The sequence below is a fragment of the Sciurus carolinensis genome (assembly GCF_902686445.1).
Source record: "Sciurus carolinensis chromosome 14 unlocalized genomic scaffold, mSciCar1.2 SUPER_6_x, whole genome shotgun sequence".
Classification (NCBI taxonomy): Eukaryota; Metazoa; Chordata; class Mammalia; order Rodentia; family Sciuridae; genus Sciurus; species Sciurus carolinensis.
The window spans coordinates 3,344,011-3,362,734 of NW_025920104.1; the positions used below are offsets into that span (position 1 = coordinate 3,344,011).

The window sequence follows — 18,724 nt, forward strand, 5'->3', positions numbered from 1 at the left end:
AGCCAGCAAATGCTTGTAGGCAGTGTTGAATGACATCCTTCACCCTTTCTCCAGAATGAGCAGAAGCCACAATGACTCCTGAAGCAGTGTCTACTGACACATGTACATACTTAACAGTACCAAATTCAGAAATATGGGTTACATCCATCTGCCAAATATGACCAGGCAGCAGTCCCCTGGGGTTAACTCCAAAGGATTGTACTGGGATTAAAGGAGCACAATGTTGACAATTCTCTACTATTCGTCGAGCCATACATTTAGATATAGGAAATTTTCTGCTCAAAGTAGTGGAATTTACGTGAAATTTTTCATGAAAGAGTTTTGCTTGTTCCTCTATGGAAAAGACAAAAATTGATTTGGTGGCCATATCTACCAAGTCATTAGCATTGGCCAAAGGTCCTGGTAAATTAGAATGAGCTCTAATATGTCCTACATAGAATAGATGTTTACGCTGTAGGATAAGGTTTTGTAGTGTGGTAAAGTAAGAAGCTACAGTGGACATGGAAGAAATATGAGGTACCGTTTCAAGAACCTGTAAAGCGTTAACGATATATAAGCTATCAGATAGAAGATTGAATGGCTGATTATCTGCTAATTTAAAGGCTAATATTACAGCTGCAAGTTCAGTAACCTGTGCGGAGTTAGGTGGAACTATTATGGTATGAAGTTGTTTACCGATAAGTACTGCACCTACTCCATTTTTGGAGCCATCAGTAAAAATGGTTACACAATCTTTAAGAGGCTGGACACTAGTCACTTTTGGAAAAACTATGGGAGTATTTTTACAGAATTGAATCCAGGGATGTTGGGGGTAATGGTTATCGAACTGAGCTGAAGTGGTACAATATAATACTGACCAATCATCATCATTATTAATTAACCATTTAATTTGCTGAGTGGAATAAGGAGTTATAATAATAGACGGATGGATTCCAAAAACAGTAATGCAAGATTCTATTCCCTTGAATATTACCTGAGCAATAGCTTGGGGATATGATTGCAATGTTTTAGCTGGAGAGCTAGGGAGATTTATACTTTGCAGAGGTCCTCCTTGCCAAACTATGCCAAAAGGGGTATGTTTCTCCGAGATTATGATTAAACTTAATGGTTGAGTAGGATCACAACGATCAACGTAACACTGCTGAAGTCTATTCTCTACTAGCTGTAAGGATATCCGTGCTTCAGGAGTAAGTTTCCTAGGGGAATTCAAGTCAGGATTACCTTTTAATATATCGAATAAAGGTTTTAATTCCCCTGTGGACAATTTTAAATAGGATCTGATCCAGTTAATGTCACCTAAGAGTTTCTGAAAATCGTTTAAGGTATTCAATTGATCTGTCCTGATGGTCAACCTTATTGGTCTAACTGTAGTAGCAGTGAGCCTTGTACCCAGATATTCTTGGATCTCCTCTAATTGTAATTTTTCAGGGGCTATCATTAGTCCTCTCTTTTCTAATGCTTGAGTCATAAATTGTAATGCTTCTAACAAAACTTCTTTTTCTGGATGGCAAATAAGTATGTCGTCCATATAGTGATAAATCAACAATCTCTTAAACTTTTGTCTAGTAGTTGTTAACGCTTTATCTACGTATATTTGACATATAGTAGGACTGTTAGCCATACCTTGAGGCAACACAGTCCATTCGAATCTCTGGTCAGGCTGAGTGTGATTAAGAGAGGGCAAAGTAAAGGCAAATCTCCAACAATCATTTTTGTGTAAGGGTATAGAGAAAAAGCAATCTTTTAAATCCAGAATAATAGTAGGCCAATTTTTTGGTAGTGCAGTGACAAGAGGGAGTCCACATTGGACGGGTCCCATAGGGTACATTTGTTCGTTTATGGCTCTTAAATCATGTAATAACCTCCTGATTTTTTTTCCTGATTTTTTCTTTGTTAAGAATATTGGAGTATTCCAAGGAGAGGTAGAATGTTGTAAATGACCTGCTTGTACCTGCTCTTGTACTAACTTATGAGCTGCCTCTAGCTTTTCTTTTGTTAGGGGCCACTGTGGAATCCAGCGAGGCTTATCATCTTTACATATTATAGGGATTGATGGCTTATCAGTGGCCCCTAGGAAAAACCCAATCCATGAGAATCATTTTTTGGTGGGGGTAAAGGCAGTGGTTGGGTAGATCCTTGGCTATGTCTTCCTAATCCTTTTTTATCATCATAATCCATATTTTGTAACATATTTCTTACAGGAGTCCCTTGGTAAATCTGGTCAGTGGTGAGTTTCATATCCATTTGCTGCAGGACATCTCGTCCCCATAGGCTAATAGGAACATTACAGACATATGGTTGAAATATACCTGTGTGTCCCTCTGTATCTTTCCATGATAATGAGGAAGCACTTTGATTGGGGCTCTCTGCTACTCCTAAGCCTCTCAAGCTCTGAGCTGCTGTGATCAATGGCCAGTGCTTTGGCCAGACCATTACACTGATAATACTTTTGTCTGCTCCTGTATCTAATAAACCTGTAAATTCCATATTTCCCACTTTTAATTTTAGGAGGGGCCTCTGTTCCATATTCATAGTAAGGTTTATTAAAGTGGTTCCTGTTGATCCAAAACCTCCTTGTCTTTTATTTGTATTTTTACTGGGCCACAAGGAATGTTGACTGGGCAATATAAGCATTTGTGCAATGCGATCCCCTGGAGAGATGACCGTAATTCCTTTTGGTGAAGAGACTAAGGCTTTTATTTGTCCAGTGAAATCAGGATCAATAACCCCTGGGTGTACTATAAGTCCTTTTAGTGTTGAGGAACCTCTACCTAGTAATAGCCCTACACTGTTCTGTGGGATTTTCTCATGCCAGTCGGTATCAATCATCTGCACCCCCATATCTGGGGTTAGTATGAGTCTGGAGGTGGCACAGATGTCCAATCCTGCACTTCCTGAGGTGGCTCTGCGCTCCCCTTCTCTGTGGGAGGATACCACCGTCGGGGAACTTGTTGAATTACCCCGTATATTTGTTGCGGGCCCTGGGGAGGGCCCTGTCTCCCGTTTTTTTTTTGAAGTTCAGGATTCGACCCTAGGAAATTATCCTCCCTATCTCTAATAGGCTGACAGGCACTATTCCGATGACTTCCTCTTCTGCATCTTGGACATAGCCCTGGGGCATAAGGTGTAACTGATTTTACTATAGTTATCTCTTATCTTTTGTTAGGGCATTATCTCCTTGCTGCTGATTTTGTGCATCTATTGAAATGTATTGGCCTTCTCCTATTAACATTTCTATCGGGAAACCTTGCCACTATGTTTCTGCAAGCAGTTTCAACAGCTATTTCTTGCTACTGAGCTTCCCCAATTAGCCATTGTTCTCCAGATAACACTGCTCTGCATAGCTGTCTCCAACTCTTAACTGCCTCTTTAAAGTTTTTCTAATGGTTGATGGTATCTCCATTTGCTCCTCAAATACAGGCAGGTTTTACAAATCTTGAAGCTCTTTTTATTAGGCTTAGGTTTCTCCTACCTTTTTCCCTTGTTCTTAAGTTTTCACTACCACTTGGTTATTTCTTTTTTGGGGGTTCTTTGTGTTAGATTTAATTCCCTTTTTTCCCTTGTTCTTAGATTTTTTAAGCAATTATTTTCTAGGTCACCACCACTCAATCTTTCCTCACTTTATTCTCTTTAAGCGTTCTTTTCTGTTACTATTAAATCCTGTTCATGAAGATACCCCTTGTGGCACACTAAGCGGCTTTTTTTTTACTTTGGCTGTTTTTTTTTTTTTTTTTTTTTTTTTTTTTTTTTTTTTTCCTCAATGGCGTCCCATTGTTTTTCAATGGTTCCCTGAGGGGTTGCCGCACCCAGACCCCATTGCTACTAATCTGAATAGCTTTAGTTATGGCAATTACAATAACAGTGGCCTAGCTGCCAGGAGCAAGGAGATTGCTGAAGGGAAAACTATCAAGTGCGCATTAAAATTTTTATAGCGGCTTTTCACGTAGGACCGCTTCAAACATGTTTCTACTTTCACTTTAATTAGACCGCGTTCCACGCGCCAGGACCGCCGATGGCGTGTCCCGATACCGGACTACCTTCCGTGTGTCCTTATTTTTATTTTAATTGGACTGCATTCCGCGTGCCCCCAGGACCGCTGATAGCGTGTCCTGATACCCTTTAACTGGACCGCATTCCGCGTATCCGGATAGTCGCTATACCGCGAACGTCGAGGCGCCTCTCCTTTACCTGTTTACCTTTTTTTGACTTCTTTACCTGTTTACCTTTTTTTTTTTTTTTTTTGACTTCTTTATCTGTTTACCTTTTTTGACTTCTTTACCTGTTTACCTTTTTTGACTTTTTTATAACCGGTTTAGCTTGTAAAAAAAATTTTTTTAAGATATCTTACCTTGTCCCTTTTATAGTCCCGGGTTTCGGCACCAGCTGTCGCGTCCCCTCTGCCCGCAGAGAGAGACACGGCAAACGTCTGAAGCTTTGGAAGTTTATTGTGCACAGGTTCTTTCCTACGCTTCTCTTACCCCTAACTTCTTCGCACTTTCAGCTTCCCTTTTCCCAGCTCCTTCCACTCCCGCGTACTTCCTCCTTCCAGCTCCGCTCCCGCTGCTGCCGCGGCCGCCATCGTCGCCGCCAGTTCTTCCGCTTCTTCCGTCCCTTCCTCAGCTTCTCCTCTACTCTCCCACCCACCAGGCTTATATACACTTCAGTCAATCAGGGGAGAGTACACAAGATAAACGCGGACAGCTGCAGGCACAGGACGGGTGCACGAGGGGGGGGCATGCTCTAGTCACATCATTAACTAGCCAATTATTGGAATTCGCTGGTTGTTTACTGTATAGCTGGCCGCCTCTGGCTCAGCGTCAGGCACCATCTTGACCACGCCCGAGGCTGGGGTTCCCGGAAAACCCCACAAGGCAGGAGGATTGGAAGTTCAAAACCAGCCTTAGCACCTTAGTGAGGCCATAAGAACTCAGCAAGACCCTGTTTCTAAATAAAATACAGTGGTTAAGTGCCCCTGAGTTCAATGCCCATTTCAAAAACAAGAACAAATGAACAAAACTAAAATAAGGAATGTTTATGAATTTTAGGTTAAAAATCATTAGTTCTGGGGCTGGGGATATTGCTCATTAGCACACACAAGGTTCTGGGTTAGAACGCCAGCACCAAAACATTAACAAAAACAAAGATCATTAGTATTGGGGGCTATGCCGTGTGGATGGCACTGGGATGGTCCTTGGCAGCCAGCCAGAAGTTGCTTTGATCACATGGGCAGTGAGGAGGTTGATTAGCATAAGCACACCCAGGTGATTTGTCATTGGTCGTATCCAATTAAGTCCATGCACACAACGTGTGCACAGGTGCTTCTCGTGCCTGCTCATTTTGACTTTACCATGATTGGACAGCTAGCTCTTGCCTAATCTTTGCATAATTGGTGTCAGCCCTACACTTCGCCTTCTGGAGGGGATATAATCTGGCTCTCCTTGAGTGCCAGAGGGTTTTTTTGTTTGTTTGTTTGCTTTTTAAGAGGTTCGGGGTTCGAGATTCCAGGTTCCAGTTCCCGGGTTTTCTGATTCATCAATAAACCATTCCGAATTCAAGAGCCTCGTTACTTTTTTGTCCCCCGCACCAAATTGACTCTGCTGGATGGCGTCAATTAGTTCTCTTTAGAATATGTTAAAAGGAGAGGTGAGAGTAAGTCATTTCAGTGTAAATACTCAGAAAACAACTGGTGATAAAAATGAAGCATGTGTGAGAGATGAGTTAGTAGTATAGATACAGAAATTAGAAGGTCCTAGAGGAGGATGAAACTTAGTCACAAAAAACAGGCCCTTGTTCAGGGAAGGGACAGGGAAAGAAACAACTGAAAGAGATAAAAATTCAAGTGAAATATTAGCAGATGACTCCCCAGTACCACCCAGGAAAGCTGAAGTCAGTCAGAGGCTGGAGAGTTCTAAGATCTAGCACAAACCCAAAAACTGGATTGCCCCATCAGCCCTCAGCAGTAGGAATTACCCCATCACATTTGCCTCAATACCTCAATTTCCTGTTGTATGAATTCCCTCTTCCTAGTAATTACTGACTGACTCTCATGGGTGCTTACATCAAATTACTGAGATATGATCAACAGCCACCAATTTTGGCATCAAATCACCTAGGTCATTGGCAGACTTACAAAATATCTGACTATAAGAAAGCCTTAACCTGATTCAATCAATTATGACCACCAATAAAAAGGTCCTATGGGAGAGAATAAAGCATACAACCATCCTTATAAAAAGCACAACCTAAAAGGGACATTTTCTTTATTTTTAAACTTTATTTTCATATGGTAATGAGGATTGAGCCTCGTGCCTCAAACCTGTGAGACAAAAGCTCTTTCACTGAGCTACAGCCCCAGCCCCCCCCCCTTTTTTTAAGTGGCTGGGGCATTTTCTCAGACTGTGGGATAGCAAGAAAAATTTCTCAACTATTTGGGAACCTACTGACATGTAAAAATCCCATGAAAGGCATGGCCTAATATAAGTAACAATGGTTGTTATGGAAAATTTAAGATGAAACATCTTCACAAAACTATACAAATATTTCATTACTTCAGGACACTGAATCATAACTATCAGAAAATTAAGAATAGTATTTTATTAAATTGCTGTCCTGTTTGTGAACACAGACCAGTGGTAGAGCAAATGTCTAGCAAACATATGGCTCTGAATTTGATCTCTAGCACCCTTCTCACCAACACACACAACAATCTAAACAGCCATGTGTGGTGGCAGGCACCTGTAAGTCACAACTACATGGGAGGCTTAGATAAGAGCTTCATTTGAACTCTGGAGATTAGGACCAGACTGGGCAACAGAAAGACACCAACTCTCTATTTTTGGGGGGAAGATGGAAGAGTACCAGCTTAGTACAACCACTAAACTGTATTACCAGCCCTATTTTCTCTTATATTTAGAAACAGGGTCTGAGTTGCTTGGCACTTTGGCATTATTGAGACTGGCTTTAAACTGGAGATCTTCCTGTCTCAGTCTCCCAAGTCACTGGGATTACAGGTATGCATAACAAAGTCCAGCAAAAACCCAATTCTTTAAAGATAAAAAACTGTTTTGAATATGCCAGCCTTCCCTGGTCTCAAATTTTTCTCATCTTTTAATCAACTCAATTAGCACAGTTGAACAAGTACCAGTTGGAAGCAAAAGCATACTCCACTCAGACTTTCAGCATGGAAATGCAGTCAAATTTAGCAGTGCTTCACCAGTCACCTGCATTACTTAAGAGGTGTTCTCTGAAATTTGTTGACTGTCAAAAACTCAGATTATATCATTCTCATGAGTATGATCATGGAGCTATATCATCAGCAAGTTCTTGAAGATGATGCTCATGAGGTTGAAAATAGAAGGAATTTCAAAATGACAACTGCACTAGTCTTTGGAAATTACCAGGTTTCTTGGACACACTCCAGATGCTGTGCAACTGAAGTGGACTTGCACAGTTCTGCACTTTCCATGTCCCCCTCAATGTCATCTGGAAAAGCATGATGTGAGAAACAAAGAGCATCCCTTGGCCCTGCCTTTTCTAACAGTTTTTTTTTTTTTTTGACATCGAGTTGCAAATGAATTAAAGTCAAATTGTACGATTTGGGGAAGCATACATGTTAGCTCCTGTGATAGCATTCAGGAGGAACAGGGGAAGTTTCCAATCTAGTCTCACAGTATCACTGGAGGTCCAGTTTCAAGAAGAATGAAGCCCTTTTATAGATTGTTGTTAATTAGGATGAAGGTTCTGAAGAGATGCAGTGTTGAATTGGGAGAAGGTTATGGTATTCTCATGTTCACCATGGATTTGGGAATGAGTGGTTGGTGCTTTGCAGGGTCAAGAATGACACAAGAAACTATTTGAAAAAAGTCACACTGAAAGAAGAAAAGCAGAGACACTAGGCATGTAGCATGTTGGTGGGGAATATAGACAGTCCAAGTAAAAAGCATGCTAAAATTCAAAAATGATTGAGGATACACTCTTCCTGCTCACTAAGGCCTATCACACTGTTGGATGTTCTTTAACATGTCCTTTTTTAATATTCAGGTTTTTCCCATTTTGGGAATTCATGTTTGCTATTGAGCAGAATTGTTTTGAATGATATTGAGGTGCACTCTTGATTTTGAGAGTCATGCTTCAGTGCTGCATATCCCAATGTAAAGTCATTTACTTGAAGGTCAATGAAGTAAAGTGTGTGGTGTAAGGAAAGCCTTTCCTCAGAGGTATGTGCTGAAAAATCTAAAAAGCAGCATATTTATTATCAGCTGACCCTTGCAAGCCAAAGGCAAGAGCCAGGAATATGGCAAGGGTATTGATATCATTGCAAGTGGTATTAGGGTCAGTCATGATGGTTGCTCACAGAATGATATGGCACTGACTACCTCCTGTACCTGCACAGTATATTGCAGCTCAAGAAATGTCTTGGAATTTGGACATAGACCTTCAATAATGCCCATTTTGTTAGTGTCCCTTCACTGACACCCTTCTGCTTTTCATGACCCAAAAATCCTTACACTTCCTTTTGGAGTATTCAGCCTTGAAGCTTTGTACCATTCCTCTATCAGCACAATGATAGTTAATATTTGGTATTCTTCCCTGTGAAATGTGTTCATCATGCCAAGAGCAGGCTCTTGTTTCATTCAGTGCATTGCATTCTGCATTTTACAGAGCGGTAATAAGACTCTTGGCCATTTCTCAGAAGGCCTTATGCCACAGAGGCACTAGTCTGGTAAAAGGAATAAACCTTTGCGTTAAGAGAAATTGGGTAGATATTTCTACATCTGAAGGTGAGTTGAAGGACCTCTGGAAAAATCACTGCAGAACAAATTCCGAGTCAACACAGTTGTAAGGCAGCAGCCAAGGTGGTTGACCCTGACAGGTGGAGTTAGCACAGATTATCTCTCCTTCCCTGTCAATTCCCTCCTGTCCTCCTTTCAACATGCTGAGTGAATGACTCCCTAGTCTCCTCATGAGTCATCACAGCATCCACACACTTCCACTTGGAAGACCAACTCCCCAGTATGCAACTGTCTCCTGTTAGGCCTGTCTCAGAAAGGAGGGACAACTGACCAGACAGGGTGTGATGTTTCCCAATTCAAGGAGCACCAAAGCCAGGGAACAGCGCTGCACACTCCCCTGCCGTGAGCTGTCAGCAGCCATCAAGCTGTGTGGCTCCTAGGAGCCTAGGCAAGTTGCCCAACTCAGCCAAATCCTGGGTAGTCCCAGAAAAGTAGGAGAGGTTTTGGAGGGTTATGCCAATGGGGCCGGTACCTCCAATGTGATCAAAACAGCTTCTGGCTGACTGCCAGGTGTCATCTTCAGTGAGTTTGCATGGCATAGCCCCCAACAATTCCCCATTCTTTATATAAAATGAAAAGAAAACTGGCAGGGATCGTGTCTGTCTTAGGTTGTCCACAGCAGTAATTCCTTACCCATCATTGGACAATGAGGCTCTAGCCCTCATTTCCTGTCTTAGGTTGGTATGAGCTCCCAATGAATCTTACCCGTCTTTGACTACCGATCCAGCATACTAAGCCATATACTGGGAGATTGTTCTGCTTCAAGGGTGGCCATGGCCTGTTTTATGATCACATTATGAGCCTGCTGACTGGCTTTGAGGCGTTTGCAGATGCAGAATAGAATTAACACAAGCACACCCAAGCCTATTGGTGTAAAACCTAAAAATCCCCAAAATTTGGTGCCAAATTGTGCTGAAAAAACATTTCACCCTCTCTACATTTTTCAATATTAACTCCATTAACCTATTGATCAGTTCACTTCCCTTTACTTATAAATCCCCCTTAAAGGTGAGGTACCAACATGAATTAAAAAGTTACACAGGATGAAAATAAGCTTGTTTACTGAGAAAAAGATGAAACTATCTGAGTGGTTAAATCAGCTTATGAGGGCCTATGGGTCCAGCCAATTCTAATTTGGGAATTGCCCGAGCGCTGCAATCAATATCAGCAAAAAGATCTGTTACTTCTTAAACTATATAAGGATGGCTGCTTCCATTTTGTGAGCCTTGAGTTGAAGAGCCTGTGTCTTGGTTCTTAAATGATTTGGTAACATCTTTCCCACAACAGTAACCAATTTGCACTTGTTAGCCCAATGTTTTTCTTTTCTGCGCCTTGGGCAAAGACCTAGGGCATGAGGTGTAACAGATTTTACTATAGTTATCTCTTATCTTTTGTTAGATCATTATCTCTTTGCTGATTTTGTACATCTATTGAAGCATATTGACCTATTAGCACATCAACATTTCTACCTTGCTACTGCATTTCTGCAAGCAGTTTCAACAGCTATTTCTTGCCACTGAGCTCTCCAATTAGACATTATCCTCCAGATAACACTGCTCTGCATAGCATAGCTGTTTCAGTCTTAACTGGCTCTTTAAAGTTTTTCTAATGGTTGATGGTATCTCTATTTTGGATCCTCAAATATGGGCAGGTTCCACTAATTTTGAAGTTCTTTGTATTAGGTTTAGCTTTCTCCTACCTTTTTTCCTTGTTCTTAAGTTTTCACTACCACTTGGTTATTCCTTTTGGGGGTTCTTTGTATTAGATTTAACTCTCTTTTCCCTTGTTCTTAAGTTTTCTGAGTAATTGTTTTCTAGGTTACTACCACTCAATTCTTTCTCACTTTGTTCTCTTTAAGAGTTCTTTTCTGTTGCTATTAGATCCTGTTTATGAAGATGCCCCTGTGGCACACTGAGCAGCTTTTCTTCTATAAAGCCTGGGCTTATTTCTGTTAGAGACTGAATGTGATACAAAGGCCACACTAATAGTAGCACAAACACAAACATTACAAAATACACACATTACTATAGGACGTCCGTTACATTCCCTCTCAGGGGAATCTTCCATTGCATTCCCTCACAGGAGAATCTTTCGTTACTGCTGTCTCTCAGGACAGTCTTCCGTTATGACAAACACACAAGTAACACAAAATACACACTTTTGCACTTCACTGTTATGCCCTTTGTGATCTTTTCCTTGTGACTGACCCTATTTCTTTTTACTATCCCTCGCCCTTATACTGCTCTGACCAGAAACTCCTGCGAGGTTCTTACTTTTCCTGCCATACCTATTCCCAGAGACAGATCTTGAATTTTCCCTTGCCCTATTCCTGCGTGGTTCCTCAATTTCCCCACCATGCAGATTCCCCTTTTCCCCCTTTCTCCTGCCCCATATGGGCCACCAGATGTCACTGACTGTGGTGCCAAATCCACAGGTATTTGTCACCACCTGCAGCAACACTTTGCGCAGGTATAGAGGATAGAGGAAATGAGGTTTGCTTGCTTTAAGAGGGGAGAGAGAGAGAGGCTTTGCATAAGAGAAAGACTACACTTTCAGAGATTCCATATCTTCTTAGTTCTGCCGCTTCTTCTTAAAGGTGCATCCTGCATCCTGTGAACTAAGGGTGTGTCTACCTAAGGTGCTTTAGTGATGTGTCCCGCATACTGCGATCTGCCTATCTGTCCTCTAGAGATGTGTTCTCAGTTCTCTGCTCTGCGATGAATCTTCCACCATTGCCCCTCCTCGCTGTTTCTAGCTGCTTGGTGCTTCTTCTTCCTTTCTGCTAATGGCTTCTCTGCTTCTTTCTGCTAGCTGCTGCTCTTATTGTCGCACCTTACTTCTTGCCACTTTTCTCTGCCTGCTGCTGCTCCTTACTCCTACCTACTGTCCGCTTATATTCTCTCCAAAAGGCGGAGGGCGGAGCCACACCAGTTGAGATCAGTCGAGGAGCCAGCTTCCCAATCGCATGCAGGTGCAAGCAGGAGCACTTGAGAATACCTGTGCACGCGTACTTCCAATGTGATCAAAACAGCTTCTGGCTGGCTGCCAGGCGCCATCTTCGGCGAGTTCACATGGCATAGCCCCCAACAATGCCCAGTGCAGCCAAACCAGCACAGTGCCACCTATCAGGACTGGAGGGTAGTGTGAGCAATCAGGCTTCAGCAGGATCCCCTGTCCTGCATGGACCTGGAATGATCCATGGCCCATTCAGCTGTGCCCCGCACACCCCAACTGGGCAAAGAATTTAGTATCCCATTTCTGGAAATATCAGACCCCTGGCCCTCGCTCCCTTCCTCTTTCCTCTTACTGTCACCACGGAGCTGACACATTTTTAATCTCAGTCTGAAGGAGACAGAACCAGAAGTGTCTATAGTTGCCATGGGAACCAGGATGCCACCACGCTGTCATAACACCTCTATGTGAACTCAGGCGGTATCTGAGGTGCAGGCTCAAGGTCAAAGAAGTCACTACTCAACATCCAGGTGGCCCAAGGCCCAGAGAAAGCCAATGGGGAGGGAGAGAAAGTATGTGCTTCTACTGGAGCCTGGAATCTTCGTACCCTTCACACCTGCCATGCCTGAAGTCTGCCCCTTCCACTAAGAATAGAGTCACTCTCCCATCTTTCATTCTCATGGCATGAGAGCACTGGAAATCAGAACTAAGGCCATTTTCAGAGTGGAACGGATTGCAGTTGAAGTACTGAGAGATCCCGGATATGACATTCAGCCACTTATCTCACTTCCTTGAATCTTGAGAGAAAGAGCTGCAAAAGTAACTAGTGGCAGGTGGACACTGGATGAGAATTTTTTTTTTCCTGCCTGAAATATCGGTCCTTGGTCCCCAGACACTGAGAGCCATCACCACTTTCCTTTCCCTGTTTACATTAGCTAACAGGGTCTGGCTGTGTTCCTGAGTCATTTCCTCATTTAGGAAAAAATGTTTGCCCAGGTAAACACCTTGCTCTACCACACCCAAAAATTAGAAGGTACACAAGATCAGAACCTCTACTTGGTTGTGCATTATCCACAGATATCTCCTGGTTATACTGTCAAAGGAAAATGCCAGGAGTAAAAAGAGGAATAAGGAAGGAATCAATGGATTGTGATTGGAATGGGAAGGGATCCAGGTGTGAATAATCCCAGAAGTCTCCCTTGATACTAACAACTTGAGCATATTCTGATTCCCAGCATAAGTCTGCCTATACTCTTGTCCCCCAAGCCTCCATGCTCACTGACATTATTTCTGCTCAGTGATCAGCTGCAACCATTTTCATCCTTCAGTAGGCAGGTATAAAAGTTTCCTGCTATGATGCACTGCTAGATTGTGGATCATGAATTGCAAAAAAGGTTAATTGCAGGATTGTTGTGAAATGGAAGTTGAAGAGCTCCTTAGGAACTTGTTGGATTTGTTTGGGGCTAGGTTTTCTGCAGAGAATTTGACAGATTCAGACCAGTAGAGGATCTAGAGGGTAACTCAAAGGGATCCCTGTGAAGTTGTGGAGATAGCTCCTCTTGGAGAGGGCTCACCTAGCATGTGCAAGGACCATAGTTTGAATCCAGGGACCCTCAGATGGGGCAGGGAGAAAAAAACTCTTTTGAATATGCCAACCCTCCCTCCTCTCATCTATTTATCCTCTTTTCACTAACTAATTTGGCACAGTTGTAAAAGATCCAGTTGGAAAAGCAAGACTTTCTGATCAGACTATAAGCATGCAGCTGCGATGAAATTTTGCAGTGATTTCCCAGTCAGCTGCATTTCTTAATAGATGTTCCTTGACGTGAGTCAACTCACAGGAACTCATAGGCTAAATCCTTCTGACAAGCATGCTCATGGGGTTATATCATCAGCAAGTTCTTGATGCAAATGGATGAAAATGGCAGGAAATTAAAAATGACAACTTAACTGCCATGGGAAATTACCAGACTTCTTGGGTACACTCCAGATGCTGCACAACTGAAGAGGACTTTCACACCAAAGTACTTTCCATGTGAACTTCCATGTCATCTGGAGAAGCAAGAGGTGAGGACCAAAGACATTGATGACATTGGCCATAGATTTCCTCACTCAGTTTTCCTTGACATCTGGTTGCAAATGCCTTGAGGTCAAATTGTATGATTTGGGGATGCATACAGGTTAGCTCTTGCTGATAGCATTCAGGACAAACTGGGGGAATTTGCAACCTAATGTCCCAGTATCATTGGAGGTCCAGTGTCAAGAGGAATGAAGTCCTTTTATAGAATGTTGTTAATTTGGATGGAGGTTCTGAAGAAATGCAGTGTAGATTTGGGTGAAGAACATGGTGTTCCCATGTGCACCATGGTTCTGGGAATGAGTGGATTGTGCTTTTCAATGTCAAGAATGACACAAGAAACCCTATTTGAAAGAAGTCACACTGAAAGAAGGAGCGCAGGGACATTAGCACATGACATGTTGGTGGGGTATAGAGCCAGTCCAAGATATAAAATGGTGCTAAATTTGAAAATGCTCAAGAATACAGTCTTCCTACTCACTAAGGCCTATCACACATTAGGATGTTCTTTAATGTGTCCTCTTAATATTCAGGATCTTCCCATTTTGGGTATGCACGTTTGCTATTGAGCAGGATGGTTTTGAATAAATGTCTGATATTGAGTTGCACTACTGATTTCAAAAGTCATGCTGCAGTGCTTTATATCCCAACGTGAAGTCTTTCACATTGAACATCAATGGAGTAGAGGGTGTGGTTTAAAGAAAGCTTTTCCTCAGAGGCCTTTTGCTGAAAAAAACTAAAAACCAGCATATAGATCATCAGCTTGAAAGCTACCAGAAAGAGCCAGGAATTGGCAAGGACATTGATGTTCTTACAAGGGGAATTAGGTTCATTCATGATGGTTGCTCAGAGAATGGTCTCGCACTGACTGCCTCCTGTACCAGTACAATATATTGAAGCTGAAGAAATGTCCTGGAAATTGGACATAACCTTAAACAATGCCCATTTTCTTAGTGTCCCTTCACTGACACCCTTCTGCACCTTTCAGCACCAACACCCTTCTGTATTTCATGACCCCACAGGTCCTTACAATTCTTTTTGGAGTATTGAGCCCTGAAGCTTTGTGTCATTCCCTTCAGCACAATGCATGCTCACCTTTGGAATTAAGCCCTGTGAAAATGTGTTCATCATGCCAAGATCAAGCTCCTGTTTTATCCACTGACTTGTGTTCTACATCTTACAGAGACTGGTAATGGGACTCTTGATCTTTTCTCAGAAGGCCTTGTGAAACAGACAAAATTCTGGTCAAGGGAATAAACTGATTGGGTGAACAGAGATTGGGTAGTTATTTGTGCATCTGTAGGTGAGTTGAAGTACCTCTGAAAAAGTCATTGCAGGACAAATTCTGAGTGCAAGCCAGTTGTAAAACAGAATCCAAGGTGGTTTGCTGTGGCAGGTGGAGTGAGCACAGAACATTTCTCCTTGCCTGGCAGTTTCCTCCTGTCCTCCTTCCAACATACTGAGTGAATGACTCCCTTGTCTCATCATGAACCATCACAGCATCCCCTAGCTCCACTTGGAAAACCAACTCCCCAGGTTGCAGCTGTCTCCTGGTAGGAGAGGCTGGAAAAAGAGACACAACCAACCAGACTGGGTGTGATGTTTTCCAATTCAAGAGCACCTAACACAGGGTGCTGAACTGCACACTCCCCTGCCCTGATTTGTCAGCAGCCATCATGTCATGTGGTTCCTAGGATCCTAGGCGAGTTGCCTGACTCGGCCAAATCTTGGGTGTGACCAGACCTGGAGGAGAGATTGCCGAGGGAAATGCCGATGGGGCTGGTGCTAACCTGGGTGAACCATGTATCCTCGTGCTGTCCTCCATCCCTTCCTGGTCCCCCAGAGCTAGTGGGGGTTCACTGCACACAGCAGGAGCTATATGACCGAGCTGTAATGATGCCTGGTGTGGCCAAACCAGCACAGCACCACCTAGGAGGGCTGGAGGGTAGTGTGAGCTTTCAGGTCAGTGGGGTTCCCTGTCCTGCATGGACAGACCCCAGGTTGAAAAATTTGAGCCCTGTACACCCAATTTCTCCACTTCAACTGGGCCAAGAGATTAGGAACTCATTTCCTGAACGATCAGGCCATGGTCATCGCTACCCTCCTCTATCCTGTTACCATTAAAATAGAGCTGGCACTTCTTTCCAATCTCAGTCTGAAGCAGCCAGGTCCAGAAGCTTCTCTGGTTGCCATGGGAAACATGACACCACCGAGCTGTCATGCCACCACTCTATGACCTCAGGCACTGTCTGAGGTGCAGGCATGAGGTCACAAAAGCCACTCCTCAACATCCAGGTGTCCCACAACCCAGAGAAAGTCTCTGGAGTGGGAGAGAAAGTTGTGCTTCTACCAGGGCCTGGACCTCTGTGCCATTCACACCCCCTATGCACAAAGATTGCCCCTTCCACAGAAGAGAGTCACTCTCCCATCTTTTGCTCTCATGGCACTGGAGCACTGGAAACCAAAGTTGAGGCTGTTTTCAGAGAGGACCGGATAGCAGTTGAGGGATTGAGAGATTCTGGATATGACTTTCAGTCACTTATCTCACTCCCTTGAATCTTGAGAAAGAGCTGCAAAAGTAACTAGCGGCAGGTGGACACTGGATGTGGATTTTTTTTTTCCTACCAGCAAATATTGGTCCTTGGTCCCAGAATCCCGTGAGCAATCACTACTTCTCTTTGCCTGTTTAGATTTTCTGACAGGGTCAGACTGTGTTCCTGAATTATTCCCTCATTAAGGGAAAAAGGCTTTGCCCAGGGGAAACACGTTTCTCCATCTCACCCATAAATGAGATGGTATGCAAGATCCAGCACCTCAACTGGGTTGTGCATTTTGCCCAGATATCTCCTGGTTAGAAATTGTCCAGGAAATTGAGAGGAGGAAAAAGAGGAGTGAGGAAGGAATCAGTGGATGGTGATTGGTAGGGCTAGGGATTCAGGTGTGAATGATCCCAGAAGTCTCCCTTGATACTAAGAACCTGAGCATATTCTGATTCTGACATTGTCCTGCCTCTCCTCCTACCCCCCTTGCCTCCATGCTCACTGACATATTTTTCTGCTCAGTAATCAGCTACAACCCTTTACCTCCTTCAATAGACAGGGATGAAATTTTCCACTCATGTCACACATCTAGATTTTGGTCTTGACTTGCACAAAATATTTCTTGCAGGATTGTTGTGAAAATGAAAATGAAGAGCTCCTTAAGAACATGTTAGCTTTGTTTGGGGCTATTTTTTTTTCAGGGAATTCAACAGATTCAGACCCATAGAGGATCTAATGAGTACCTCAAAGGGGTCCATGTGAAGCAGAGGAAACAGCTCCTCTTGGAGAGTGCTCACCTAACATGCTCGAGGACCATGGTTCGAATCCAGGGACCCTCAGATGGAGTAGGGAGGAAAAAACACTCTTTTGAATATGCCAACCCTCCCTCCTCTCATCTATTTCTCCTCTTTTCACCAACTAATTTGGCACAGTTGTAAAAGATTCAGCTGGAAATGCAGGACTTTTCCAATCAGATTATAGGCATGGAGCTGTGATGAAATTTAGCATTGATTTCCCGGTCAGCTGCATTTATTAAGAGGAGATGTTCTTTGACGTGTGTTAACTCATAGGAACTCATAGGATAACTCCCTCTGATGAGTATGCTCGTGGGGTTATATCATCAGAAAGTTCTTGGAGACAATGCTCACCAGGATGCAAATGGCAGGAAATTCAAAATGTCAACTTAACTGCCCTTGGGAAATTTCCAGGCTTCTTGGGCACACTCCAGATGATGCACAACTGAAGAGGACTTGCACACCAAAGCACTTTCCATGTGAACTTCCATGTCATCTGGAGAAGCAAGAGGTGAGGACCAAAGACAGATGACCTTTGCCCTGGGTTTTCTCACTCTTTCTTGACATTGGGTTGCAAATGCCTTGAAGTCAAATTGTATGATTTGGGGATTCATATGGGTAAGCTCCTGCTGATAGCATTCAGGAGGAAAGGGGAATTTGCAACCTAGTGTCCTAGTATCATTGGAGGTCCAGTGTCAAGAGGAATGAAACCCTTTTAAAGACTGTTGTTAATTTGGATAGAGGTTCTGAAGAGATGCAGTGCAGAATTGGGTGAAGGATATGGTGTTCTCATGTGCACCAGAGTTCTGGGAATGAGTGGATTATGCTTTTCAGGGCCAAGAATGACAAAAGGGCTGGGGTTGTAACTCACTGGTAGAGCAATTTCCTAGCTTATGTGAGGCACTGGGTTTGATTCTCAGCACCACATATAAATAAATAATAAAATAAAGATACATTAACATGTAAAAAAATATTAAAAAAAAAGAATGACCCAAGAAGCCCTATTTGAAAGAATTCAAATTAAAAGAAGAAAAGAAGGGACATTAGCACATGGCATGTTGGTGGTATATAGAGCCAGTACAAGAAATAAAATGATGCTAAATTTGAAAATGCTTGAGAATATAGTCTTCCTGCTCACTAAGGTCTATCACACTTTTGGATGTTCTTTAATGTGTCCTCTTTTAATATTCAGGTTTTTACCATTTTGGGTATTCACATTTGCTATTGAGCAGGATGGTTTTGAATAAATGTCTGATATTGAGTTGCACTATTGATTTCGAGAGCCATGCTTCAGTGCTGCATATCTCAATGTGAAGTCTTTCACATTGAACATCAATGGAGTAGAGGGTGTGATTTAACGAAAGCCTTTCCTCAGAGGCTTTTTGCTGAAAAAACTAAAAACCAGCATATACTTCAAAGCTACAGGAAAGAGCCAGGAATTGGCAAGGGCATTGATGTCCTTACAAGTGGAATTAGGGTCATTCATAATGGATGCTCACAGAATGGTCTTGCACTGACTACTTCCTATACCTGTACAGTATATTGAAGCTGAAGAAATGTCCTATATTT

The 18,724-nt window shown here is 42.8% G+C and overlaps 1 pseudogene; it reads left to right on the forward strand.

The window, feature by feature from the left end:
* The window catches only part of LOC124973155 (coiled-coil domain-containing protein 138-like), an 84,259-nt pseudogene extending 65,876 nt beyond the window's left edge, over positions 1-18,383 (forward strand).
* Positions 18,384-18,724: the final 341 nt, after the last annotated feature.